This window comes from Lutra lutra, chromosome 7 (assembly GCF_902655055.1).
Source record: "Lutra lutra chromosome 7, mLutLut1.2, whole genome shotgun sequence".
Lineage (NCBI taxonomy): Eukaryota > Metazoa > Chordata > Mammalia > Carnivora > Mustelidae > Lutra > Lutra lutra.
In genome coordinates this window covers 61,157,439-61,184,578 of record NC_062284.1, presented here as the reverse complement: position 1 = coordinate 61,184,578, position 27,140 = coordinate 61,157,439, and the positions used below count along the sequence as shown (strand labels likewise).

The 27,140-nt window shown below is 39.9% G+C and overlaps 1 protein-coding gene and 1 pseudogene across 2 annotated transcripts in view; one reads left to right on the top strand and one right to left on the bottom strand.

The window, feature by feature from the left end:
- Positions 1-15,671, bottom strand: part of MGA (MAX dimerization protein MGA) — a 176,461-nt gene extending 160,790 nt beyond the window's left edge. Inside the window, exon 1 of one of the 2 annotated variants that reach the window (XM_047736813.1) lies at positions 15,554-15,671. The gene's annotated coding sequence lies outside the window, so the exon portion shown is untranslated. Of the gene's footprint in view, positions 1-15,261; positions 15,403-15,553 lie in introns of those variants that run through there. The other variant, XM_047736812.1, reaches the window with a different exon arrangement.
- On the top strand, positions 9,370-10,043 carry LOC125104289 (40S ribosomal protein S23-like; annotated as a pseudogene).
- Positions 15,672-27,140: the final 11,469 nt, after the last annotated feature.

Below are 27,140 nucleotides of genomic sequence, written 5' to 3'. Positions count from 1 at the left end.
CAGGCAAAACCGCGGTACAAAAAGAATTTTCATTCAGGTGACAGACTCAAGAAATGTGGGCTCTGTTCAGGGACTCTGGTTGACTATATTTAAGGATAGAATCCTCTGGCATGCTTGCACTATGACATGGTGCACTACCAAGCCAGAGTAACTTTTCTCAAATTCCTTGAAAGTGTAGGCAGAATCAACAAATCGACATCCAAAAATAGTCATGAGCGACTGAACAGTCCATGAGGATTTACAAGGACTTGATGATAATCAGTCTCAAAATCAAAACTGATTTTCATTATCACTGGCTAGAAATGGATCATGAAGATAATTTTTTTATGAAGATAATTTAAAGGATCATTTGAAGGCTGACACAGAAGCAGGTAAAGACCATTTCATATGCTCTAGAGGATCCTGGAATGGAAGTTTCTGAATGGAAGATTTCATGTCGGTACAAGGAAAAGTGATAAGTTCTTTGTCACCAGATATATTTAACAAAAAGTGACTGATCAACTTTTGTGGCTTTGAAAAGGATAATCAGAAACTGACAGGGTTTTTTTCCTTATTCTTTACCAGTATCTTTAATTCATTTTTGTTTTTATCAAAGTTATCCATGAACAGTGATTAAAGGGGTAAATAATGGCTTATTACAGAAGACAGTGAACCTCTATTCTAACAATTTCCCAATTCCCCAGGGCAAATTTTCAACTTTTGCAGCTGAATCTTTTGGCATATACTTCCATATCATTACATTTTTTTTTCTTCTTCTCTTCTCTCCAGTTTTAGGTACTATAAACTTCCCACCATTGAAGATGAGAATTTAGCTCTCCTTCCTCTTCATATCTCTATGCATGTGCACACTTCCCATCCCCTAGTCTTATATATAATTCTAATTAAATCAATACTCAAGGTTCATATAAATCCTATGCAGAGCATATTTACTAAGCTAGTCTATACAAAGAGATCCCAAAATATCAGCCTGGTGAGTGAATATTCAGGTCACTTATTAAGCCAGTTCTCTTCCAGAGTCATCTCGGGACAGGCTGACAGCAGTTCTGCCATCTTGACTACAAGGCTCCGAGGCTGTCCTGGATATTGCGATCCAGATAGCCAGGGGAGGCTGACAAAACTGGAACACATGAAGGAGGTCAGGTCCACTTCCACTAGAGAAAATAAGTCATGTATCTAATCAAACTACAATAGAGACTGGGGGATGCTGACTACATGCCCAAAGAAAGAGAAGGCAAATCTGAGTAGTTAGTGGTCTTTGCCACATATACCATGGTTACTTTTCCTCAAAAAAACTGTAATGGACCTTAGAAACATATGGCAGAGGAAGAGAAAAGAAAGGACATAAGGGAAAATAAGTCAGCTAACCAAATCTAACGGAAGATTAATAAACATCCTACAAAAATGGAGAAAAATTAAAAGATTATTAATTCACTCAAAAAATACTCTCCTTTTGTTATGTACCACACTCTATGTTAAGTACAATAAAAAGTATTTACATTAAATGTAATATAGTATCCTCAATTAGATCCTGGAACAGAATAAGGACATTAGTGGAAAAACTAATGAAATCCAAATAAAGTCCGGAATTTACTAACAATGATGTACCAACGTTGGTATCTTAGTTTGGACAAAAGTGCCACAGTAATATAAGATGTTAACATGAGGAGAAATTGGATGGGGGTATACAGAAACTCTATGTATAGTCTTTGCAACTTTTCTATAAATCTAAAATTATCCTCAAAAAGTATTAAAAAATTCAGCATTATAAAGATGCAACCACTGTAGTTCCTCAAAAAACTACAAAATCACCATGTGATCCAGCAAGTCTACTTCTAGATATATACTCAAAAGACTTGAAAGCAGAGACTCAAAGAGATATCTGTATATCCACATCCACAGCAGCATTACTCACAATAAACAAAAGGTGGAAGCAATCGAAGTGTTCATCGACAGATAACAAAATAAACCAAAAAATGTGATATATACGTACAATGTGATATTTTCAGCATTAAAAAGAAATTCTAACACATACTACAATATGGATGAACCTTGAAGATACAGGCTAAATGAAATAAGCCAGTTCCAAAAGGACAAGTATTTTGCATGATTCCACTGTGTGAAGTACTTAGAGTAGTCAAATTCGTAGACAGAAAGTAAAATGTAGTTGCCAGGAACTGGGGTGAGAGAATAGTAAGCTAGTATTTTGTGAGTACAGTGTTTCAGCTTGGAAAGATAAAAATTCTAGAGATGGATGGTGGTAACCAGTTGCACAATTCTGTGAATGTACTTAGTGTCAAAGATCAGTACTCTTAAAAATGGTTACAGTGGGGGTTCCTGGGGGCACAGTCAGTTAAGTGTCCAACTCTAGTTTTGGCTCAGGTTGTGATCTCAGAGTGGTGAGATTGAGCCCCGTGACCTGCTCCCCACTGATTGCAGAGTTTGCTTGAGATTCTCTCTCCCTCTCCCTCTGCCCCTCCGACTTATGCACTCATTCTCTCTTCCCCTAAAATAACTCTTTTCTAAAAAATGGTTACAATGATATGCTTTACAAGTATTTTACTCCAATTTAAAAAAATACTGCTATATAAGCACATTGATAGAGGTTTGAACAGAATACTTCCAAACAATAGGAAAAAAAGATCTAAAACAAATTCTGACTTCCCTAAGACGATGCCATCTAAGGTAGTTTTGAGCAAGACAGTCATACTAGAAAAGGAAATGGGAGGTGGGGGGTACTGAATACGACAGAGGCAAAGCAAATATGGTAGTTTAGAGCAGGGGTCAGCACACAATAGCCCCATAACCCATATTCTGCCACAGGTTTTTGTAGAGCCCACAAATTAAGAGTGGTTTTCACATTTTTAATGTGGAAAAAAAAAGTTAAAATTTAAAGTTGAAAAAAAGTTAAAATAGGGGTGACTGCTTGGCTCAGCTGAAAGAACATGTGACCCTTGATGTCGGGGTCTTGGGTTCGAGCCCCACATCAGATGTAGAGATTGCTTAAACTTCTAAAAAAAAAAAATTAAAATAAAATTTTATGACATTCAAGAATTATATGGAATTCCAGTTTCAGTGTCCATGAATAGTTTCCCTGGAACACAGCCATAATCATTTGTTTACATAATGTCTACAGCTGCTTTCAGCTACCACAGCAGAGTTGAATAGTTATGACAGAAATAAAGCCTACAAAACTTAAAATATTTACTAGCTTGCCCTTTACAGAAAAAGTCTGCCAACCCCTTGTCTAGAGGCCTGAAAGTAGTCCATTTAGTATGGCTAAATCAAAAATCTCTATGAGGGAGACACATGGCAAATGATATAGACCATAAGGTAATGGGCTTTATGTGCTAAGCTAAGGAACCTGAACTTGTCTCAACTTGATTCCATTTACTATGAGAAGTCACTGAAGAACTGTGTAGAAAGTAATTCAGATAAACTTCATGTAAAGACAATTATCCACTTGCTTTTAAAGGTATCTGAGCTATTCATGGACTAAAAGAACAAAACTTCCCACTAAAAAACAAGGTCTTAAAAAATAAATAAAACTAAAATTTAAATTTTAAAAAAGCCTAGAAGCATATCAATAAGGTTAACATAACATATTAAAAATTTTTTATCTCCTGGGGCACCTGGATGGCTCAGTCAAACATGTAACTCTTGGTTGTGACTTCAAGCTCCATGATGTGTATAGAAATTACTTAAAATCTTAAAAAAAGGGGCGCCTGGGTGGCTCAGTGGGTTAAAGCCGCTGCCTTCGGCTCAGGTCATGGTCCCAGGGTCCTGGGATCGAGCCCCACATCGGGCTCTCTGCTCACCAGGGAGCCTGCTTCTTCCTCTCTCTCTGCCTGCCTCTCTGCCTACTTGTGATCTCTGTCTGTAAAATGAATAAATAAAATCTTTAAAAAAAAAAAAATCTTAAAAAAAAAATTATCTCCTTCTTTGTGCTTACCCATGTTTTCCAAATCTTCAAATCTGAATTATAAAGCTGTTTTAATAACCCAAATGCAAAACTCAGTATTTTTAAACTCTTATTCATATGCACACATTTGTTTTTCATGTTCTGTACTCTTCTTCCCCACCCCTAGTTAGAAATCTCTAGGAAAACCTACACATAGTAAAACTATGAAAGCATACCTCTGTCATACTTGCAAAGGATAAATGACATTCTACATCATTCTACATTTTCAAATTACATATTTGCTTAACAGACATGAAAGAATAAAATATTTGAATTCAAGTTCTGGCAGGGCACTCTTGTTCTTACATAGGGTTTTCATCACATTGAACAAATAGCCAAATCAATCTTTTTTTTTTTTTTTTTTTTTTTTTTTTTTTTGACAGAGAGAGATCACAAGTAGGCAGAGCAGCAGGCAGAGAGAGACAGAGGGAAGCCGACTCCTTGCTGAGCAGAGAGCCCGATGCGGGGCTCGATCCCAGGACCCTGAGATCATGACCTGAACCAAAGGCAGAGGCTTAACCCAGTGAATCACCCAGGTGCCCCAAATCAGTATCTTAATGAAAGCAAAAATGTTAAAAGATAGAAGAAAATGCACAGCTTGAAAATCAAGTCAAAATGTTGAAAACTGATGCAAGATAAGACTACATATAACCCTGAGAATATAATTATGTGTTTAAAGAAATGCAAAGTCCTTGATTTATAACACAGTACTCTGCCTTTCATGATACACTGCTTGTTAAGATTAAATTCCTTTTAATGTTCTGTTTCAGTTCTTCCACTAAACTGTCGGGGATTCATGTGCAGGGAACCATGTCTTTTATTTCTTTTGTGTGTCCCCCACAGCACCTCATAGAGTGCCCATATATAGTAGGTGCTCAATACACGCTTACAATTGAATGACAAAATAATTAACCTTAGTTTGAGCTCACAGACTGAAACCCTCACACCTACATATCACACCATTACGCCTCCTTCTACCCAACAGTTTAAAGGACATTCCTGGGGTGAGTACTGCTGATTCTACTGGATTTATTACATTAGGTTTCTTCTCCAGGAAAGAGCTCAAAGGACACATCTAATGTTAAAAGAGAATTCCTGACTACTGAGGAAGTGGGTGGAAAAGTAGGCAAGTGAAGGAAAAATCTATTATAATAGCTTGCCTCCAATGAAATAAGCATTATTCAGTCCTAGATTTAAACATTCCTAAAATGTCTCTGAACGAAGACCCCCTAACTGCATCATTTCATTAAACTTGGTACTAACTAAATTCTATCACAATGAATATCATTAAAAAACAAAAATTCACCATTAAAAGAGATCCTAAAAATCTCAGCTACCAGTCTATATGATTGTATAAGATCTAGGTATAATTATTTACTCTACCAAAACCAAACTTCTAAACTTTTTCAAAGTATTATGATTGAACATCTACCACATGCTAAGCACTGGAGAAACAAATGAAAAAGAAAACCAGTCAAAATATCAACTGACTTTGTATTCTGCTATAAACTAAAGTACTACCAAAAGAGCTGAGGAAGTACCATGCAGTGAGGAGCCAACTTCTACCTGTGGAAATTTGGGGAAATTAAATACCAATTCTAAGCTGGACATTGAAGACTTGAGGAGGAGTTTGAGGCAAAGAGTAAGAAGAGGGGGAGAAAGAATATTCCTGGCAAACGCACAGCTGTACACAGACAGAGCACACTGGGCATGAGATATAGAGGATAAAGAGGTAGGGTAGAGTTAGACAATAATGGGTCTGGTATGAAAGCTATGAAAGTTGGAATTTATGCCCCCAGGTAATGGACACAAAGTAGAAATCTTGAGGTAGACAGTAACAAAAACCCGAAGAATCCGTTCACATAAAAGCAAGAGCCTAGATCATATTAAAATCATCTCAAAGGCATAATTTCATATTATACCATATAGACACAGCTCGGAATACTGTGCTGACGCAGATACAAAAGAAATCTAGGGGCGCCTGGGTGGCTCAGTGGGTTAAGCCGCTGCCTTCGGCTCGGGTCATGATCTCAGGGTCCTGGGATCGAGTCCCGCATCGGGCTCTCTGCTCAGCAGGGAGCCTGCTTCTCTCTCTCTCTCTCTCTCTCTCTGCCTGCCTCTCCGTCTACTTGTAATCTCTCTCTGTCAAATAAATAAATAAAATCTTTAAAAAAAAAAAAAGAAAGAAATCTAAGTGTAACCCATTCCTCTGTCCATGCTTTCAACTGAGTCTCAGGGCTCAGTCGTTGGCCCTCTTTACTTCCTTCCTCATCTTACTAGACCCATGGTTTTAAAACACAACATACTGATGATATCCCAAATGTGTCTTATAGGCACAGCCCTGACTTTTTCTGAGCTCCAGACTCAGACTCGGTCAACTGCTAACTCAATGGTTATTCCTAGATATCTAGTGGTATCTCAAACCCAACATTAACCAATGAAACTCTTCATTTTAGGGGCACCTGGCGGGGGAGCAGCTGACTCTTGATTTTGGCTCAGGTCAGGATCTCAGGGACACTGAGATCAAACCTGCTTAATATGCTCTCTCTTAAAAAAGAAAGAAAGAAAGAAAGAAAGAAAGAAAGAAAGAAAGAAAGAAAGAAAGAAAGAGAAAGAAAGAAAGAAAGATGGATGCTCTTTCTTCCTCTCCCCCAAGTGCCCTCCTCCCCTGCATGCTCACTGGGCAGTCTGCTTGAGACTCTCTCCCTCTGCCCCTCCCCTCCCACTCTCTCTCTCTAAGAATAAGTCTTTAAAAATAAATAAAAGGGGCGCTGGGGTGGCTCAGTTGGTTAAACAACTGCCTTTAGCTCAGGTGATGATCCTGGAGTCGCAGGATCGAGTCCCACATCAGACTCCTTGCTCGGCAGGGAGCCTGCTTCTCCCTCTGTCCTTTCCTCTCTCATTTTCTCTCTCTCTCTCATCCTCCCCCTCTCTCAAATAAATAAATAAAAATAAAATATTTTAAAAATAAATAAAAATAAACTCTTCAGTTTAAATCCCTATCTAGCGCCTTCCAGTTTTCATCTCTGTACGTGGCACCAGTTACTCTAGCTAAAATCCTTGTTATCATCTTTAATTCCTTCTTTCCCTTGCCTCCAACTAAGCTATCAGCAAACTCTATTGGTTCTACCTTCAAAATACACCTTGAATCGGATCGCTTCTCACTGCCTCCATCAATGCCTCCCTGATCCAAGCCACCATACTTCTGCCTTCAATTACAGTGACTTCCTAAATGGTTTCCTATGGCCCCTCTTGTCTCTACAGTACTCCAACTGATCTTTTTAAAAGATAAATTTAAAAAATAAATTTAAAAAATAAAACTTAGGGATGCCTAAGGGATGGCTCAGTCGGTTGGGCGTCTGCCTTCAGCTCGGATCGTGATCTCAGGGTCCTGGAATCGAGTCCTGCATCGGGCTCCTTGCTCAATGGTGAGTCTGCTTCTCCCTCTCCCTCTGCTCTGCTCCCTCCCCCCTGGCTCATGCTCTCTTTCTCTCTCAAATAAATAAAACCTTTAAAATAAATACATAAATAAAACTTAAATGTGACCGTATCATTTTTTTTCATAAAACTATCCAATGAATCCCATCACACTTAGAATGCAATCCAAAGCCTTTCTAGTCTACCAGACTCTATACCATCTGAGATCACCAACTACCCAGTATCATTTCCTAACACATCCAATTATTACCCAGCAATCTCCAAACTATAGGACACTAGCCTTTTTCACTTCCTTGAAAATTGCAAACTGATTATCACCCCAGAGTCTTTGCATTAGTACTCTCTCTCTCACCACTTGAAACGCACCACGTTGGCCTGGCACACTCATCATTCAGGTCTCTCTATACTCAAAGGTTACCTCAGAGAAACCTTACCTGACAACCTATCTAAAAGAACCACCAAACCTACCACACCACTCACTATCATCTTATACTACTTTCTTCACATCATTTAAGTAATATCTGAAATCACATTACTTATTAGTTTATTGTCTATTTACTAGAGGGTAAATTCCATGAGAACAGGGACTTTGTCTGATTCACTGCTCAATCCTGAGCCCTGGTACACTACCTGGCATCCAATATGGCTCATCAATTATTTGTAGTTGAATGAACAAATTTGCCTAATTGGTCTAATCTATCTTATTTATATTTTTATCCTGTTGTGCATAACTGAATTTGCTTCCCTACTTTTGGATTTATATCTAATTCATGATTACAAGGGTTTTCTTCCTAGACCATAGCCAAAGCAATTTAAAGACTACTAAAACAAGCTATACTATACTAATGCCTTTAATTCCTTGCCTATAATTAACCCTGTCAGCAACTTGTCCAGTTGTTTTTCTTTGACTATAACTTCCATTATCCTCTTTCTATATAATCAGAATTTTCAGTGTACTGCTGATCATAAATGCTATTGATAAAGATGGACTGACATGCCAAGAAAGTTATAACAAATATTTTTTATATTGCAAGTAACCCAAGTTTTGGGGTTTAAGATTTTACTTATTTATCAGAGAGAGACCACAAGCAGGGGAGCGGGTGAGCAGCAGACAGATGGAGAAGCAGGCTCCCCACTGAGCAAGAAGCCCAATGTGGGACTCGATCCCACAACTGGGATCACGATCACAGACAAAGGCAGACCCTTAACCAACTGAGCCACCCAGGCACCCCTGGGTTTATTTGGGGTGTGTGTGTGTGTGTGTGTGTGTGTGTGTGTTTTAAAGATTTTATTTATTTGTCAGAGAGAGAGAGAGAGAGCACAGGCAGACAGAGTGGCAGGCAGAAGCAGAGGGAAAAGCAGGCTCCCTGCCAAGCAAGGAGCCCAATGTGGGACTCAATCCCAGGACGCCGGGATCATGACCTGAGCCGAAGGCAGCCGCTTAACCCACTGAGCCACCCAGGTGTCCCTTTTTTTTTTTTTTTAAGTAAAGAAAAAATAAAGGGGCGCCTGGGTGGCTCACTGGGTTAAGCCTCTGCCTTCGGCTCAGGACATGATCTCAGGGTCCTGGGATCAAGACCTGCATCTGGCTCTCTGCTCACCAGGGAGCCTACTTCCCCCCCTCTCTCTGCCTGCCTCTCTGCCTACTTGTGATATCTCTCTCTCTCTCTCTCTCTCTCTCTCTGTTAAATAAATAAATAATCTTTTTACCAAAAAAAAGTAAAGAAAAAGAAAACCATAAAAAAGCAAACATTATACAACAAATTTACAGGCAGGTGATGAAGGTCAACACCAAGAGCAACAAGTCATGTTGATAGTATATACTCTAATCCCAGTCTACTAATGAGAAAAATATTAAATCCCAACTGAGGGACACGTTACAAAATACTGACTAGTACTCCAGCTAAAAAATTAGCAAGGTTATCAAAAGTAAAGTCTGAGCTCTCTTTTGTCAGGTGCGTGGCACTGGCAGGATGGGCAAGCGCTGCAGTCTTCATACTGCAAGGAAGTTCTGTAGCCACAGAGATCAGAAGTGACATGTTAAACAGTACAAGAAAGCATATTGGGGCATAGACCTGAAGGCCAACCCTTCTGGAGGCATTTCCCATGCAAAGGGAATTGTGCTGGGAAAAGTAGGGGTTGAAGTCAAACAGCCAAATTTTGCCATCAGGAAGTGTGTCAGGGTTCGGCTGATCAAGAATTGCAAAAAAAGGGGGCACCTGGGTGGTTCAATGGGTTAAACCTCTGCCTTCGGCTCAGATCATGATCTCAGGGCCCTGGGATCGAGTCCCACATCAGGCTCTCTGCTCAGCAGAAAGTCTGCTTCCCCCTCTCTCTCTGCCTTCTGCTCTGCCTACTTGTGATTTCTGTCAAATAAATAAATAAAATCTTAAAAAAAAAAAAAAGAATAGCAAAAAATCAGTCTTTGTACCCAATGATGGTTGTCTGGATTTTATTCAGGAACATGACAAGGTTCTAATTGTTGGATTTGTTTGTAAAGCTCATGCTATCAGTGACATTCCTGGAGTTCACTTTAAGGTTATCAAAGTAACGAACGTCTCTCTTTTGGCCTTACACAAAGACAAGAAGGAAAGACCAACACCATAAGTTTCGATGGTGAAAACCTGATATAATAAATTTTCATATGCCAAAAAGACTTTTTTTGGCATATGAAAATTTATTATATCAGGTTTTCACCATCGAAACTTATACTATTATAACCAAGAAGATCCCAAAGGGACATAATTACCAAAAGTATTCTGGCTGTGTAATAGACAGTTCTGAAAGGCAATAGCTTCATATGAACTTTCTGGAGATGCCTTGGAAGATTAAGCAACCAGCTTTGTTTGCAATGAAGCTATAGCCATCTTGATAACACATCCCTTGTTTGTTTTCACTTTTCCCTACCTCACTTCCTTTTCTTCCCCTATTAAAGGGTGGAATTTCACCCTTTAATAGGGCATTAGTATAGAAGCATTATCTACAATAGCCAAATTATGGAAACAGCCCAAGGATCCATCAACTGATAAATGGATAAAGAAGATGTGTTATACACACACACCATGGAATATTAGTCATAAAAGAATGAAATCTTGCCATTTGCAACAATATGGATGCAGCTAGAGAGTAGAATGTTAAGTGGAATAAGCCAGAGAAAGACAAATACTGTATGATTTCACTCATATGTAGAATTTAAGAAAGAACAAATGAGAGGTGTCTGGCTGGCTCAGTCTGTGGAGCATGCAACTCTAGATCTCGGGGATGAGTCTGAGCCCCACCCAGGATATAGAAATTACTTAAATAAATATTAAGGGGGAAAAAATGAGCAAAGGGGGGAAAAAAGGGGGGTGGGGCAGGCAAGCCAAGAAACAAACTCCCAACCACAGAGAACAAGCTGATGGATACCAGAAGGGAGGTAGGTGGGGGGATGGGGATAAGTTAGGGGGATTAAGGAGTGTACTTGTTTTAAAAAAAAAAAAAAGACAGGAAGGGTGGTTAGGTTATGGACATTGGGGAAAGTATGTGCTATGGTGAGTGCTGTGAAGTGTGTAAACCTGGCGATTCACAGACCTGGACCCCTGGGGCTAATAATATATGTTAATTTTTAAAAATTAATTTTTTAAAAAATGAGCTTGTTATGATGAGCTTCAGGTGATATATCTAAGTATTGAATCATTATATTGTACAACTAATATTACACTGTATATTAACTAAATGGAATTTTTTTAAGATTTTATTTTTTATTTTTTTATTTTTTTTAAGATTTCATTTATCTATCTTACAGACAGAAATCACAAGTAGTCAGAGAGGCAGGCAAAAAGACAGAGAGGAGGAAGCAGGCTCCCCGCTAAGCAGAGAGCCCGATGCGGGGCTCGATCCTAGGCCCCTGGGCCAAAGGCAGAGGCTTTAACCCACTGAGCCACCCAAGCACCCTAACATTTTATTTTTAAGTAATCTCTACAACCACTGTGGGGCTCAAACTCACAACCCCGAGATCAAAAGTTGCATGTTTTGCCAAACGAGCCAGCCAGGCACCCCAACTAACTGGAATTTAAATAAAAACTTTAAAAAAATAAAAATAAAGCATTCATATATCTAAAGATTTATTTACTTATTTATTTATTAGAGAGAGAAAGAGAGAGTCTACAAGCAGGCAGAATAGCAGGTAGAGGGAGAGAGAGAAGCAGTCTCCCCACTAAGCAGGGAGCCTGATGCAGGGCTTGATCCCAGGACCCTGGGATCATGACCTGAGCTCAAGGCAGATACCTAACAACTAAGCCACTCAGCATTAGTACATGTAAAAAAACAAAAAGAAGTATTGTGGTATCCTGGATGGGATCCTGGAATAGAAAAAGGACCTTAGGGTCACCTGGGTGGCTCAGTCGGTTGGACATCTGCCTTCAGCTCAGGTCATGATCCCAAGGTCCTGGGATCGAATCCCACATCAGGCTCCCTGCTCGGCCAGGAACCTACTTCTCCCTCTGCCTGCTGCTTCCTCTGCTTATGTTCTATCTCTCTGTCAAATAAATAAAATCTTTAAAAAAACAAAAAAAAAAACAAAAAAAAGGGTCACCTGGGTGCTCAGTCACTAAGAGTCTGCCTTTGACTGAGGTCAGGATCCCAGGATCCTAGAATGGAGCCCAACATTGCTGCTCAGCAGGAAGCCTACTTCTCCCTCTCCCACACCCCCTGCTTGTATTCCCTCTCTTGCCGTCTTCTCTCTCTCTGTCAAATAAATAAATAAAATCTTTAAAAATAATAATAATGTTTGTTTTTTAATTAAATTCATACAAAAACCCTACCACTCAAATAAAATCACCATTAGTTTACATTTGAAGTATACCATTTTAGACTTTTATGTAAATTTTTAGACATATATGTACAATCCTACAAAAATGCAATCTTCCTACACATTTTACTTGACAAAATATGATTTCCAAGTAATTAGTAGAAATCTATATTATACCTACTAGCTACAAGGTATTATCCTCTATAAAAGTATCATATTTATTTAACCAACCTCTTATTACTTAACATTTAAGTTTTCCAAGTTTTAGCTATTACCAAAAAATACTACAAAAACAACTGTTTAATAAACATCTTTCCAAACTTACGAATTAGTGCCTTAACCAAGAAAAGCTGCTGAGTCAAGGGGCATACAGGTTTTGAATGCTTTCAATACATATAACCAAAATATCCTTCAAATAGGATGTTCACAAGTAAATATCCACGAACAGCAGTGTATTAGTGAGCCAATTTCCTCACTCCTATGCCATTACAGTATCAATACTTTATTATGTATATACAAAAATCAAAAGTGCCAGACTCGGCGGGGGGGGGGGGGGGGGTGTTATTTATAAATGAAAAAAAATCTGTATCTTTACTGGTTACTTTTATTTCTCTGTGTATGTTATCTACCTATTCACGTATCTTTAGCCCATCTACTAGATATTAAAGTCATTAAACTTTTAAGTACAACACGTGGTGCAAATTCCCCTCCTCCACAATCTGGCATTGCTCATCACTGGATGCCCTACACCTGAAAAATTGCCTAGCACATAGTAAGCACTCAGTAAATATGTTAAGTACTGACCAAATAAATCTCTTTCAACTTTATGATGTTTTTGCCAATTACAGGTTGTTTTATGCAGTAATTCAAACAATATCTGCCTTTATGGATTCTGCCTTTACAATCATGCTTAGAACAGCTCATCCTATTTCAAGACTGGAAAAATGTGTACCCATTTTTTTAAACTGGTAATTTTCTGGCTTCACATTTTTCTTTTAAGATTGTATTTTTAAATAATCTCTATGCCCAAAATGGGGCTTAAATTTACAACCCTGAGTTCAAGAGTGGCATAGTCTACCAAATGAGGCAGCCAGGTGCCTGCTGACCTCATATTTTATATTTAACTACTTATTTAATTCACTTGGACTTTATTTTACCTACATTTTAAGGTAGGATTCCATTTTATTATTACTTTTCAAATGGTTAGCCAATTGTTCCAACATAACTTTGAAATTCTCTCTCAACTAGTGTGAAAAACCACCTTTATAATACTTAATAGCTTTACATATTTCTAAATTTATTATTCTGTACCACTGCTCTGTCTAATCCAAAATTACCACTCATTGTTTTATTACAGCTTTACTTGTATACTCACTAGTAGAAGTTGCACACACACACATACATACATATACACTTTACTCTTTCAAAACTTTTTTTATTTTACAGATTCATTCTTCCAAATAAATTCTGGAATCATTCTGTCAAATTTTCAAAAGGCATTATGGTTGGAATCATGTAAAATTATCAGCCACATGAGCTAATCCAAGTTAAAGTTACTTAATCTCTCTGTCTCTATTTTCCTCTTTGGTAAAATGGAAATAATTGTACTTACCTCACAGATCTGTTAACAAAACTAAATGAATTAAGACATAAAATATTAAGCTAGAAAGATTTTAACATAATTGTTCAAAATTAACTACTGTTATAATGCTTACTCAAAAAATGCTCTCCAGGTTGTGCTCTCACAAAATTCAAAGGCCCTTTAAGATACATCAAAGGGTAGCACACAAAACGTTAAGCAGTGATATGAAAAATACATAATCAATGCCTGCTTCATTTCACTAAAGCCCTAACCCTTGACAAAATGAATGGCTGGAGCTGGCAGCAAGAACCCATGAAAAACATCAAAGGTCAGCGGCAAGGAAGCCTCAAAAAGTTTATAAATATTGGCCACCCAATGGAGAGGACAACTTCTAGGTCCTTCTAGTCACAGCCTTATAGAGCATCAGCAAATCTCTACTTGCTGCCCCAGCTCCACGGTTAATAGACAAAACTACTTATTTCTTGCTTTCTATTCAGGAAACACATGGAGACTAGGAGTCCTCTCCACAATAGTTTTCAAACGAGAGTGGAAAGGCAGAATGTAAATGCGATCAATAAATATAGACAGCCCCAGATTATTCTAAGAAATTATCTCCAGGTTTTCCACATCACTGTAATGATGGGGGCGGAGGGATACAGTGTGGGTTTCTTTTTTCTGTGGGGAGACAGGCTTGTCTCATTTTGTTCCTTTTTTGTTATCTGCATGACACTGGGATTAATTAGAGGTCACATAACACAGGGAGGCCTTAAAAAAATCTTACACCCAACTAACACAAATAAGAATATGGAGGCCGAGAGCGGCAAAAGGGTTTGCTCATTACAAAAATAGCCAAAGGCCTAGACCCCAGGTCCTCTAATACCCAGACCGCAGCTCACTCCACCACACCAACACAGCCTCTCGCCGACGACTGCCACGCTTCGAGGTGGGAGGAGCAAAAGCAGACGGATCACGCTGCAGCAAGGACACTGGAGAAAACCACAGGTCGGCGCAGTCGACGGCACGTGACTGGCCACGCCTCTCCCCTACCCCTCTACCCCTTCCCCGCGCCAGCAGCACGCGCTGCCAACCTCGTCATGTGACCTTCACGCGGCCCCAGCGCTCCCCCTGCTAGGCGACTCTTTCCAGCAGCCATTTTGCCGAGAACTTGTCGTCCGTGCTCACAACGGAGCAAGACGCCACGAAAACCCGTGGCCAGATTTTACAGTCCGTACAGGCGCTTCGAAAAAGCGCTCAGACCGTGAGGGCTGAGCCGAACCTCACTGAACACGTCGCACCCCGGGGCGCCGGGGAAAGCTGTGGGTGCGCCTCAGCCCGCGATTGGCTGTGGCGTCCACGTGACGCCACGGCCCCTCTCCACTCCCCCCCCCCCCAACAAAAACACCCAAACAGACTCTTAACACCTCGCACCAAGTACACGCCACTGGGCGCGTGGGGACGAACGGGGCGCGTGGCAATCAAAGCGCCTGCGCGTACCTGCCAAGGCCGACCGGAACGGGCCCACGCGCCGCTCCGCTCACGGGTCCCGGAATCCTCGCGCTGCCGGACCACCCGGCTAGTCATTGGCTGCCAGGTTTGGTCACGTGTTCATCTCAGGCCCGCCCCTAACCGCTAATCACCTGGCACCGTGCTCGAAGCGGTGCCGAAAGTCGTCCGCACGCGGAAAGGGAGGGTAGTTAGAAAACCTCCTTTTTTGCCGCTTTGGGGTTACATTCATAAAGGGGAAACGAAAAAGCTGGGTCTCAAAACTAAGTGAGCTCACACCTACCGGCTTAACTTCGCGTGCCTCTCCAGGAGCCGGGAACCATCGCCCTTGGGCGCTCCCCGATGCACGCCGGGATACGTCTGGCGCCCCTCAGTGTGCTGCAGAGCATGCCGGGAAAAGCACCTCTCCCGATTTCCTGGCTCTCACCTCCGGGGTGTTCCTTTCATGTCCCTTTGAAAGCCAGGTTCTTGGGCTGGGAGTTTGAGTAATTATGGGAGTATGACTCCGTATAACAGGCACTTTCAGTGCCCCCTTTCCCCACTCGTTCATCTGTGTGGTCTTGGGGAAACCGCTTAACCTTTCTTCACGGAGCATGCATTTAGGAAGTGCCTGTTGAGTGCCTTTGTGGATATTGGGGAGAAAAAAAAAAAGAGTGTTTGTCTACAATGGAACTATCAGCCTTTCATAGTTACTGGAAAATAATGCTAATTTAAATTAAATACAACTAACCTACAAACCCCACTAGGAAGTGGAAATAATACTTGGGAGTTTCTCTTAGTTTAAAAGACCAGACTCTTCATGGTAACCTCACTGCTGTTGTTGGTGAAAATGGGGGTGGAAGAAGCAGGAGGCATTTTACAGGGGCCAGAGATATGGCCTTATTATATTTTCTGGTTCAACCTGCTTTAGCTATGGTATATTGGATCCAAGAAAAACACCATCTGCTAACGGTGAGAAAAGGTGGTCTTAGATCAGAATGAGTTAATTTTGTAGTCTTCACAGACTGACCTCCAGGCCAAACCCTGATGTTTTACTCCCATGAAGCCACCAGTTAGAACAATTCATATCTCTTTTGCTTTGAACTCCATTCCTCAGCTATTTAGATTTCAGAGCTATTTTTTCAGTTAACAAAGGGATGATTAAGCTTGGGGAATTTGACTAGCACTGGTCAGACTCACGAGAGTGCTGATTAATAAACTAGAAATTAAATGTATTAATTCATAATGTGGTTACTGAGTCAAAACACGGTTTTGGGCACACTTTTCTGGCTTTAAGATATTTGATAAGCCTAATTATCAGAAAATTATTTTCTGACTAGAAAAACAAGGAAGGGGAATTAGTTGATCACATGTAATAAAACCATTAAGGAACCGCTGGCTGGCTCAGTGGGTAGAGTATGTAACTACTAATCTCATGGTTGTAAATTGGGGAGCCCCATGTGGATGTAGAGATCACTTTTTTAAAAAATCTTTTTTAAAAAACCTATAAATTATAAGCATAACTATGTTAAACTTGAAGTTCATAAAACACTCCAATATACTTGATTACATTTGATCCTATCAACAACCATGAGAGCAAAGTACTATTCTAATATTACCATCTCTTAAAAAAAAAATCTTTAATGGGAAACTGGAAAATGTGTTTTAACATGTTCTCCAAGTAAATGTGGTGCACAACTAGGTTTGGGGTCTACTGGCCATAGGTGAAAGAGCCCAGTCCTTGAAGTCAGACCCATCTGGGTGGACCTGCAGTTCTCTCATTTACTGTACTTTGAATTTGAGCAGGTTTTTTTAACTTTCTGAGCCTCAGTTCCTTTAACCACAAATTGTGGCCAGTCCTAGTCTTGGATTGTCATGATTATTCTGAGATAAAAATATTTAAAACACCTATCATTAAACCCTGATGCATAAGAGGCATTCTATAAATGTGAGTACTAGTTAGTGGTAAAGGTTGTATTCTAACCAGCATCCTGCACTCTTTCCAACACAGCACACTCTTGAATTTTTTTTTTCACTATTCTGTTTCTCCCCTAGACAGTGCTAGAGGCACACTAACAGATTCTTACACTGCAGTTCTTTTTTAAGACTCTTTTTGGTGACTGTTGCCCATCTGTTGGTGCATATTGTTACATTATCTCCTGCCTTCATTTCAAGGTTTTTTTTTTTCTCTTAACATGTTAACATGCTGAACTCTAGACATTACTGAAGTAAAATAACGATGATACAAAAAGAGAGAATGGAGGCGGCACCTGTACCTTTGCTTCAAGTAGGTTAAAAATTGTTTACATTTACATACCTCAGAGTAAAGACACCCTCAAAACTCACTCTTCGGGGCGCCTGGGTGGCTCAGTGGGTTAGGCCGCTGCCTTCGGCTCAGGTCATGATCTCAGGGTCCTGGGATCGAGCCCCGCATTGGGCTCTCTGCTCAGCAGGGAGCCTGCTTCCTCCTCTCTCTCTACCTGCCTCTCTGCCTGCTTGTGATCTCTCTCTGTCAAATAAATAAATAAAATCTTAAAAAAAAAAAAAAACTCACTCTTCACTTTTATGACAATGTTTTGGAGGCTCCATTCCCAGTGTTCTTCCAGTGGTTCCTTTTTCAATACCTTCATGTATTTCTAACAAAAAGAGGATTTAGCTAAGGCAGAGTTTCCCACAGGCATCTGAAATTCAATATTTCCAAAGTCAAACCAATTTTTCAACCCTTCACTCCACACACCAGCTATGAGTGCATTTCCTTACGTGAGCAATGATATCACCGTTCCAGGAATTCTTCCAGTCTAGGAAACCTCCATTTTTTTTTTCATAGCTCTGTTTTCCACATTCAACTGGTCACAAAGTTCTGCTGCTTCTAACGTTAAACATCTTGTGAGTCCAAACCCTACTTTCCATTTCTTACACTATTTCATTAGTTCTACCCTTATCTTTATGAGACCCTACAAATATAGAGATTTCATCCTAATGATAATAGCATGTCAAAGTTGATTTCAGAATACAAAACTTGTCATCTGTATTATTTACAATAGTTCACTAAAAGGTTTGTAACGTCTTGCACAGGGAATGCTGTTAGTAAGGACGAGTGAAATAATTTCTTTAATATAAACAAATATATCTAATTATATAATACAGGAAATTATAAAGTCTGGATGTTTTGGACATATTTTACTGAGTGCTGAAGAGTATTAGTAGTGATCTTGGAAGTAATTATAGACATTTATGCTATTCTTAAATATTTCTGGTTCACCCAACCTCCTAGAACATGATAAAATTGTTTTTTCTTGCTCTCTTGAAGTTAAGGGTGACTATTCACTTGGGAATGAATGTGAGTAGAAGTGACATGTATTACTTCTAGGAGGAAGGTTTAAATTGTGCAATTACCCATTTTCCCTTTCCTTTTGCCACAGCCGCTAGCAATGCTTCAACTTGTGGTTACTCTTATCAGCCTTGGTCCCGTCAAATGACTGACACAGAGCAGATATTCCTAGCCAGCTAAGAGTGAATATGCAGTATGCACGAGAAAAAACTTATGTTGTTTAGAGACACTGGGATTTGGGATTGTTAGTTAGCACATATAACCTAGCACATATTGAATGGTATAGAGATGGAGGAAGTTTCTAGAAGTCCATTTTGTTAAGGAAGACCCCAATTGCCAATGACCACGATGTGATATAAATTTAGAAACATAAGAGAATGTGGGGGACAACTGCCTGATTGTGATATAAAAGAAGAGCCTGAAGAAAGAACAATCATTGGAATCTTGCTTTTTCATCTCCCCCCACTGCATAATCATTCTTCACAGACCAGGAAAAGTGATCTTTTAAAAATATTAGTGAGATCGTGTGACTCCTCTCTTTGAAAATGACCAAAATGTTTCATACCACACTTCAGGTAAAATTCACACTGTTTACCTTGGTCTGTGAACCTAACAGATCTGGCCTTTACCTCCTTATCATTGTTGTGGTTTATGCACCCTTGATCATTATTATCATCCCTACTTCATGGTCTTCATCTGGTTGTCCCCTCAACCTGTGATCTCTCCATGTGGATGGATCCTTCTCTGTGATTCTCGTCAGCTCCAATGTAACTTTCTAAGAGAAAGGTCTTAACTGACTACCCTATCTAAAGGGAACTGCGCCCACCCACTGGTCATCTCTATTTTATCATGTCTATTTTATTACCCCCTTTTTGTTCTTTCTTTTTTAAAGTTTATTTATTTATAATCTCTACACCCAACATGGGGCTTGAACTCACGGCCCTGAGATCAAGAGTCACATGCTCTTCCAGCTGAGCCAGCCATGCACCCCTCACCTCATTTTATTTTCTTTATGGCAGTTCTCATTATCTCAAAGAACCTTATTTTATTGTTTCCCTTCTGCCTCTACCCAAGATGAGAATAGAAACCTCCTGTATATTCTCAGCACCTTGAAAAGTATCTGGCACATAAAATACAGCAAGTGGGAGCACCTGGGTGACTCAGTCATTGGGCAGCTGCCTTCGGCTTGGGTCATGATCCCAGGGTCCTGGGATCAACTCCGGCATTGGGTTCCCTGCTCAGTGGGAAACTTGCTTCTCCCTCTCCCACTCCCCCTGCTTGTGCTCCCTCTCTTGATCTCTCTCTGTGTGTTGAGTAAATAAATAATCGTTTTTAAAAAGTACAGTAAGTGAAAAAATATCTCCATATATCTGATAGATGTTTAATATCCACAATAAAGAACTCCTACAATTCAACAACAACAAAAACTCTATTAGAAAATGGGCCACAGGGGCACCTGGGTAGCTCAGTTGGTTAAGTGCCTGACTTTGGCTCAGGTCATGATCTTGGGGTCATGGGATGGAGTCCCACATCGGGCTCCCTGCTCATCGTGAGGTCAGCTTCTCCCTCTCCCTCTCCCTCTGCCCCTACCCCTGCTCATGCTCTCTCTTTCAAATAAATAAAAAATCTTTTTAAAAAATGGTCAAAGGATTTGAATAGACATTTCCTCAAAGAAGATATACAAATGGCCAGTAAACCCATAAAAGGGTACTCAGCATCACTGATCATTAGGGAAATGCAAATCAAAAACACTATGAGAGGGGCGCCTGGGTGGCTCGGTGGGTTAAGCCGCTGCCTTCGGCTCAGGTCATGATCCCAGGTCCTGGGTTCGAGCCCCGCATCGGGCTCTCTGCTCAGCAGGGAGCCTGCTTCCTCCTCTCTCTCTGCCTGCCTCTCTGCCTACTTGTGATCTCTCTCTGTCAAATAAATAAATAAAATCTTTAAAAAAAAAAAAAAAAAAAAAAAAAAAAAACACTATGAGATACCACTTCACACCTCTTAGGACAGTTACTATTAAAAAAAATTTTTTTTAAACAGAAAATAGGGGCACTTGGGTGGCTCAGTAGGTTAAGCATATGACTTTTTTTTTTTTCTTTAGCATCTGACTCTTGATTTCGGCTCAAGCCATGATCTCAAGCCATGAGATCCAACTAAACATTGAGCTCTACACTGGGCATGGAGCCTACTTAAGATCCTCTCTCCCCCTCTCCCTCTGCTCCTCCCCGCCAAAAAATAAATAAAAATAGAAAATAAGTGTTGGCAAGGAAATGGAGATATTGAAACCTTTGTATATTGTTGGTAGAAGTGTAAAATGGTACAGCCACTATGGAAAATAGTATGGCAGTCCCTAAAAAAAACAAAAATCTATTACTGTATAATCCAGCAATTCCACTTCTGAATATGTATTTCAAAGAATTGAAAGTAAGGTCTTGAAGAGATATTTGTACACCCCAATTCATAGTAGCATTCTTCAGAATAGTCAAAAGATAGAAACAACCCAAATGTTCATGGACAGATGAATGGATAAGCAAAATGTGGTATATACTTACAATAGACTACTATTGAGCCTCAAAAAAGAAGGAAAATCTGACACACATTATAACACCGACGAATTTTGAGGGTATTATAGTACATGAAATAAGACAGTCACAAAAAGATAAATACTTTGTTTCCACTTACACAAAGTATCTAGAGTAGTCAAATTAATAGAGACAGAAAGTAGAATGGTGGTTGCCAGGGGTTGGAGGAAGTGGGTAATGGGGAGATGCTATAACAAGGGCTTAGAGTTTCAGTTTTGCAAGATGAAAAGAGTTCTGGAGATTGGATGTATAAAAATGTAAATGTACTTCACACTACTGAACTATACACTTAATAGGATGGTCGATTTTTTTTTAAGATTTTATTTATTTATTTGACAGAGAGATAGAGAGCACAAGTAAGCAGAGCGGCAGGCAGAGGGAGAGAGAGAATCAGGCTCTCCACTAAGCAGGGAGCCCAATGCGGGGCTCGATCCCAGGACCCTGGAATCATGACCTGAGCCGAAGGCAGCTGCTTAACCAACTGAGCCACCCAGGCGCCCCATCGATTTTATGTTAAATATATTTTACCACAATTTTAAAAAAAAGTCAGCAGAACTTTCTTGACAGAAGGAAGGAAGGAATGAATATATAAGCTAACACTGATGTGTCTGATACTCATTTACTATTTCAACTTCACTGAACTTATCCATTTCCGATGATCACTAGTATTGAGCATTTGTGAGTGTGTGACAAAGAGAGAGACAGCCATCTAGACTTCTCCCAGATACGTCTTACTTTTCTGAAGCACAGATCTCATCATATAATGCCTTAATTTAAAAACCATAGATATGGCACCTGGGTGCTTCAGTAGGTTAAGCCTCTGACTTTGGCTCTCGTCATGATCCCAGGGTTGTGCAATCAAGTCCCCACATTAGACTTCCTGTCCAGCAGGGAGTCTGCTTCTCCCTTCCTCCCTCCCCTCAACTAGTTATCTGTCACACAAAAATAATAAAATATAAACAAATAAATAAATAAATAAATACTTTGATAAAGTCTAATTTATTGACCTTTTTGTTAATGGTTAGTTTTCTATCTTATCTAAGAAATCTTTGCCTACCCAAAGTTGTAAAGATTTTCTTCTCTGTTTTTTGCAGAAGTATTATAGTTTTAGCTTTTACATTCAGGTCTAATATCTACCTCAAATTAATCTCAGTGTATAGTGTGTGGTAGGGGTTTAGGTTCAATTTTTCCCCCCCATTAAAATATCAAGTTGGTTCAACACTATTTGTTGAACACTTTTTTCCCCTTCGAGTTACCTTGGCACCTGTATTAGTTATCTATCACTGTGTAAGAAATTACCCAAAAACTTAGTAGGTTTAAACAGCAAATATTTATTACCTTATAGTTTCTGTGGTTAAGGAATCTGGGTACAGTTTGCCTGGGTGCCTCCAGAAGTTTCTCATGAGGTTGGCCAGGGCTGCAGCTCATCTGAAGGCTTGATTCAAGGGAAACAGAGCCTGCTTCCAAAGCTCATTCATGTGGTTCTTGGCAGACCGTGATCCCTTGCCACATGGGTTTCTCTACAAAGCTGCTTTACAACATGTCAGCTAGCTCTTTACCAGTAGCAAGCCACCCAGGAGAGAAAGAGTATGCCCAAGATGTAAGCCAGAGTCTTTTTTAAAACTAATCCCAGAAGTAACACTTGTTACTTCCATCAGCCCTCACTCAAAGGGAGATCACAGAAGGGTATGAATACCAGGAAGAAGGAATCATTGGAGGTCATCTTAGAGGTTGCCTACCACATCCTTTTTCAAAAATCAATTGACTACTATGTATGTTTGGGTCTATCTCTAGACTCTATTTTGTTTCATTGACCTGTTTATTTTTCCATATACTAATGCCATGCTGCCTTGATTTCTGTAGCATTTTAGTAAGTCTTAAGGTCAAAGTGTTATTGTTCTTAAGTAATCTTTACACGCAATGTGGAACTCAAATTCATGACCACAAGATCAAGAGTCAGATGCTTTACCAACCGAGCCAGCCAAGCATCCCTTTCAAAACTGTTTTGACTATTCTAGGTCCTTTGTATCCCCACGTAAATTTTAGAATCAGCTTGTCAATTTCTATGACCCCCCCCAACCCTGGTATTTTAAATAGAATTGCATTGACTCCATAACTGTGAATAACTAATACCTTAATAATATTGTCTTTCACTCCATTAATATAAAGTCACAATACAGACATCTGACAAAGGACAAATATTTGGAACATAGAAAGAAACCTTAAGGGGTGCCTGGGTGGCTCAGTGGATTAAGGCCTCTGCCTTCAGCTCAGGTCATGATCCCAGGGTCCTGGGATCGAGCCCCGCATCGGGTTCTCTGCTCAGTGGGGAGCCTGCTTCCTCCTCTCTCTCTGCCTGCCTCTCTGCCTACTTGTGATTTCTGTCTGTCAAATAAATAAATAAATAATCTTTAAAAAAAAAAAAAAGAAACCTTAATAACTCAATAATAACAAGACAGCAATACTTTATTTTATTTTATTTTTTAAAGATTTTATTCATTCATCTGACAGACAGAGATCACAAGTAGGCAGAGAGGTGGGCAGAGAGAGAGGAGGAAGCAGGCTCCCTGCCAAGCAGAGTCCGATGTGGGGCTCGATCCCAGGACCCTGGGACCATGACCCGAGCCGAAGGCAGAGGCCCTAACCCACTGAGCCACCCAGGCAGCAAAACGTTTTTTAGATGGGCAGTATTTTTTTAGATCGGCAAAATCCTTGAACTGATATCTACAAATGGCTAATAAGTATATATATGAAAAGATGCAGAATACTATTATCATGGAAGTACAAATTAAAATGACAGTGAGAGGGGCTCCTGGGTGGTTCAGTTGTTAAGCGTCTGCCTTCAGCTCAGGTCGTGATTCCAGGGTCTTGGGATCAAGCCCCACATCGGGCTCCCTGCTCTATTCGAAGCCTGCTTCTCCCTCTCCCACTCCCCCTGCTTGTGTTCCTCTCTCACTGTGTCTCTGTCAAGTAAATAAGTAAAATCTTTAAAAGTAAAAAAAAAAAAAAAGAAAAGAAATAAAAATAAAATGACAGTGAGATATCACTCATACCCCCCAAAATATCTAAAATTAAAAAGACTTGACAAAAACTAGTGTTGGCTAGATTTGGAGCAACTGAAACTCTCAGACACTGCTGCCACGAGTATAAAATGGTACAATCCTTCAGAAAATGGTTTAACAATTTCTTAAATTTTAACATATACCAGGGCACCTGGCTGGCTCAGTTAGTAGAGAACATAACTCTTATCTTGGAGTCATGAGTTCAAGTACCCCCCCTATATCGAGACATTGTTTTTTTTTTTTTTAAGATTTTATTTATTTATGTGAGAGAGAGAGAGCACAGAGGGAGAGTGACTGAGAGAAGCAGACTCCCCGCTAAGCAGAGAGCCCAATTCAGAACTTGAACCCAGAACCCTGAGATCGTCACCTGAGCTGAAGGCAGGCATTTAACTGACTGAGCCACCCAGGCACCCCGAGATTGCTTTTATTTATTTTTTAAGATTTTATTTATTTATTTGTCAGAGAGAGAGCACGCACAAGCAGGCAAAGTGGCAGGCAGAGGTGGAGAGAGAAGCAGGCTCCCTGCGGTGCAAGGAGCCCAATGCGGGACTCGATCCTAGGACCCTGGGATCATGACCTGAGCCGAATGCAGCAGCTTAACCGACTGAGCCACCCAGCTGTCCCCCGAGATTGCTTTTAAAAAATAAAATATAATATAAAATTTTAACATACACCTACTCTATGACCAGAAATTCAACTTCCAGGTATTTACTCAAGAGAAATGAAAAGATTTATCTTCAAAAAGAGGTGCTATACAGGACGAAACCAGAGAGGGAGACAAACCATAAGATATTCCTAATCATAGGAAACAAATTGAGGGTTGCTGGAGGGGACCAGGGTAGAAGGATGGAGTAACTGGGTGATGGACACTGGGGACATTAATGAGCAGTGGGTATTATATAAGACTGATGAATCACAGACCTGTACCCCTGAAACAAATAATACATTATATGTTAATTAATTAAATTTAAATTTTAAAAAGGAACTTAAAGATAAAAAAGAGGTATTGTATAAGAACTTTTATACCGACTTTATTCATAATAAACAAAAACTAGAAATAGCCCACATGTCCATCAACAGAAAAATGGATAAACAGATGAATTATCAATGAACCATTACTCAGTAATGAAAAGAAGGTACTACTGATGTATGTAACAATATGGAGGAATCTCAAAACACATGTTGAACAAAAGAAGCCAAATATATAATGATCCACATTATATGATTCCATTTATATGAAATTCCTGAGTCCTTGGACGCCTGGGTGACTCAGTTAAGCATCTGCCTTTGGCTCAGGTCATGATCCTGGGGCCCCGGGATCAAGCCCCATATCATGCTTTGTGCTCAGCAAGACCCTGCTTCCCCTTCTCCCTCTGCCCCTCCCTGTTCATGCTTGCTCACTCTCACTCTCTCTCAAATAAATAAATAAAATTTTAAAAAGAAAAAAAAAAAAAAAGAAGGCTCAAATTCTTTGCCATTATCCTCACTGAAAAGTGAGATTTATCTCTCCACCCCTTGGAATTTGCACTGACTTTGTGCCCTTTTTTTTTTTTTTTTTTTTGAGAGAGAGAACACGAGTGGGAGAGAGAACATCTTAAGCAGGCTCCAGCTGAGCATGGAGCCTGATGTGGGCTTGATCTCATGTCCCTGATCTGAAACCAAGAGTCAGTTGCTTAACCAACTGAGGGATCCAGGGCCCCCATGACTGCTTTGACCTATAGAATATGGCAGAAGTGATGCTATACCAGCATGGGGTCTGGTCTTTAAAAGGACTAGCAGCTTCTACTTCCTCCTTCTTGGAACCCATGCTGTGAGGAAGCCCAAACAACCATGTGCAAGAGAAACAAAGTCGTTACTGGCAGTCCTATCGGTGCTCCCAGCCAAGAGCCAATCCCGTCTTGCCAGCCATGTGAGTGAGTCATCTTGGAAGGGGACTCTCCAGCCTCATTCAGACTATCTCAGCTGATGTCACAGAAAGCAGAGAGAAATTTATTCCACAAAACCTTAAGTTGCAATACCAATGAGCCAATAAATAATTTTTGTTGTTTTAGGTCACTAACCTTGGGGGTGTTGTACATATCAATAAATAACCAAAACATATGGAAATAGAAAAATCATATGAATTGTTGCCTTGGGGAAGAAGTGTGATCAATTGCAAAACACAAGTGGATTTTCAGAAGTGATGGAAATGTTCTATATCTTGATTGGGGTAGCAGTTATAAGGATATATATACTTATCAAAAATTTTTGAGCCATTGGCTTTAAATTTACATATTATAATGTATGTAAATTATACCACATGAAGTAAATATAAAAAAAATAAGTAACTTGGACGACTCTCTATTAACTAGAATATAAAGACTAAGATCCTCATCTTGCTTGGAGACTCTTCACCAAAGATAGCCCCAGCCTGAATTCCCAGAATACTCCCTTCCTAAACTCCCTTCCTTCACACTAAAGCTAGATAAAATGATTTGCAGTTCCACACGGGCCCAGGCTTTTTGATGTCGTGCTATCTTCCTGGCCTGTCACCTGGTCTCAGGCTGCTGAAGTCCCAGTCATCCTGTGACACCCAACTTTACCCATCCTTGTGCTGAGACAGTCTTAGTCACCACGTGTTCTTGCTTGAAAAACACTTTGTGAATACTTTTATTACAAAACTTAATGATATTCTAGGGGCTCCTGGGTGGCTCAGTGGGTTGGGCCTTTGCTTCGGCTCAGGTCATGATCCTAGGGTTCTGGGATTGAGCCCCACATTAGGCTCTCCGCTCAGTGGGAAGCCTGCTTCTCCCTCTGCCTGCCTTTCTGCCTACTTGTGATCTCTATCAAATAAATAAATAAACTCTTTAAAAACATAAAACAATACTTACCATATTCTACTGCAAATTTTTTTTAAAGATTTATTTATTTGACAGAGAG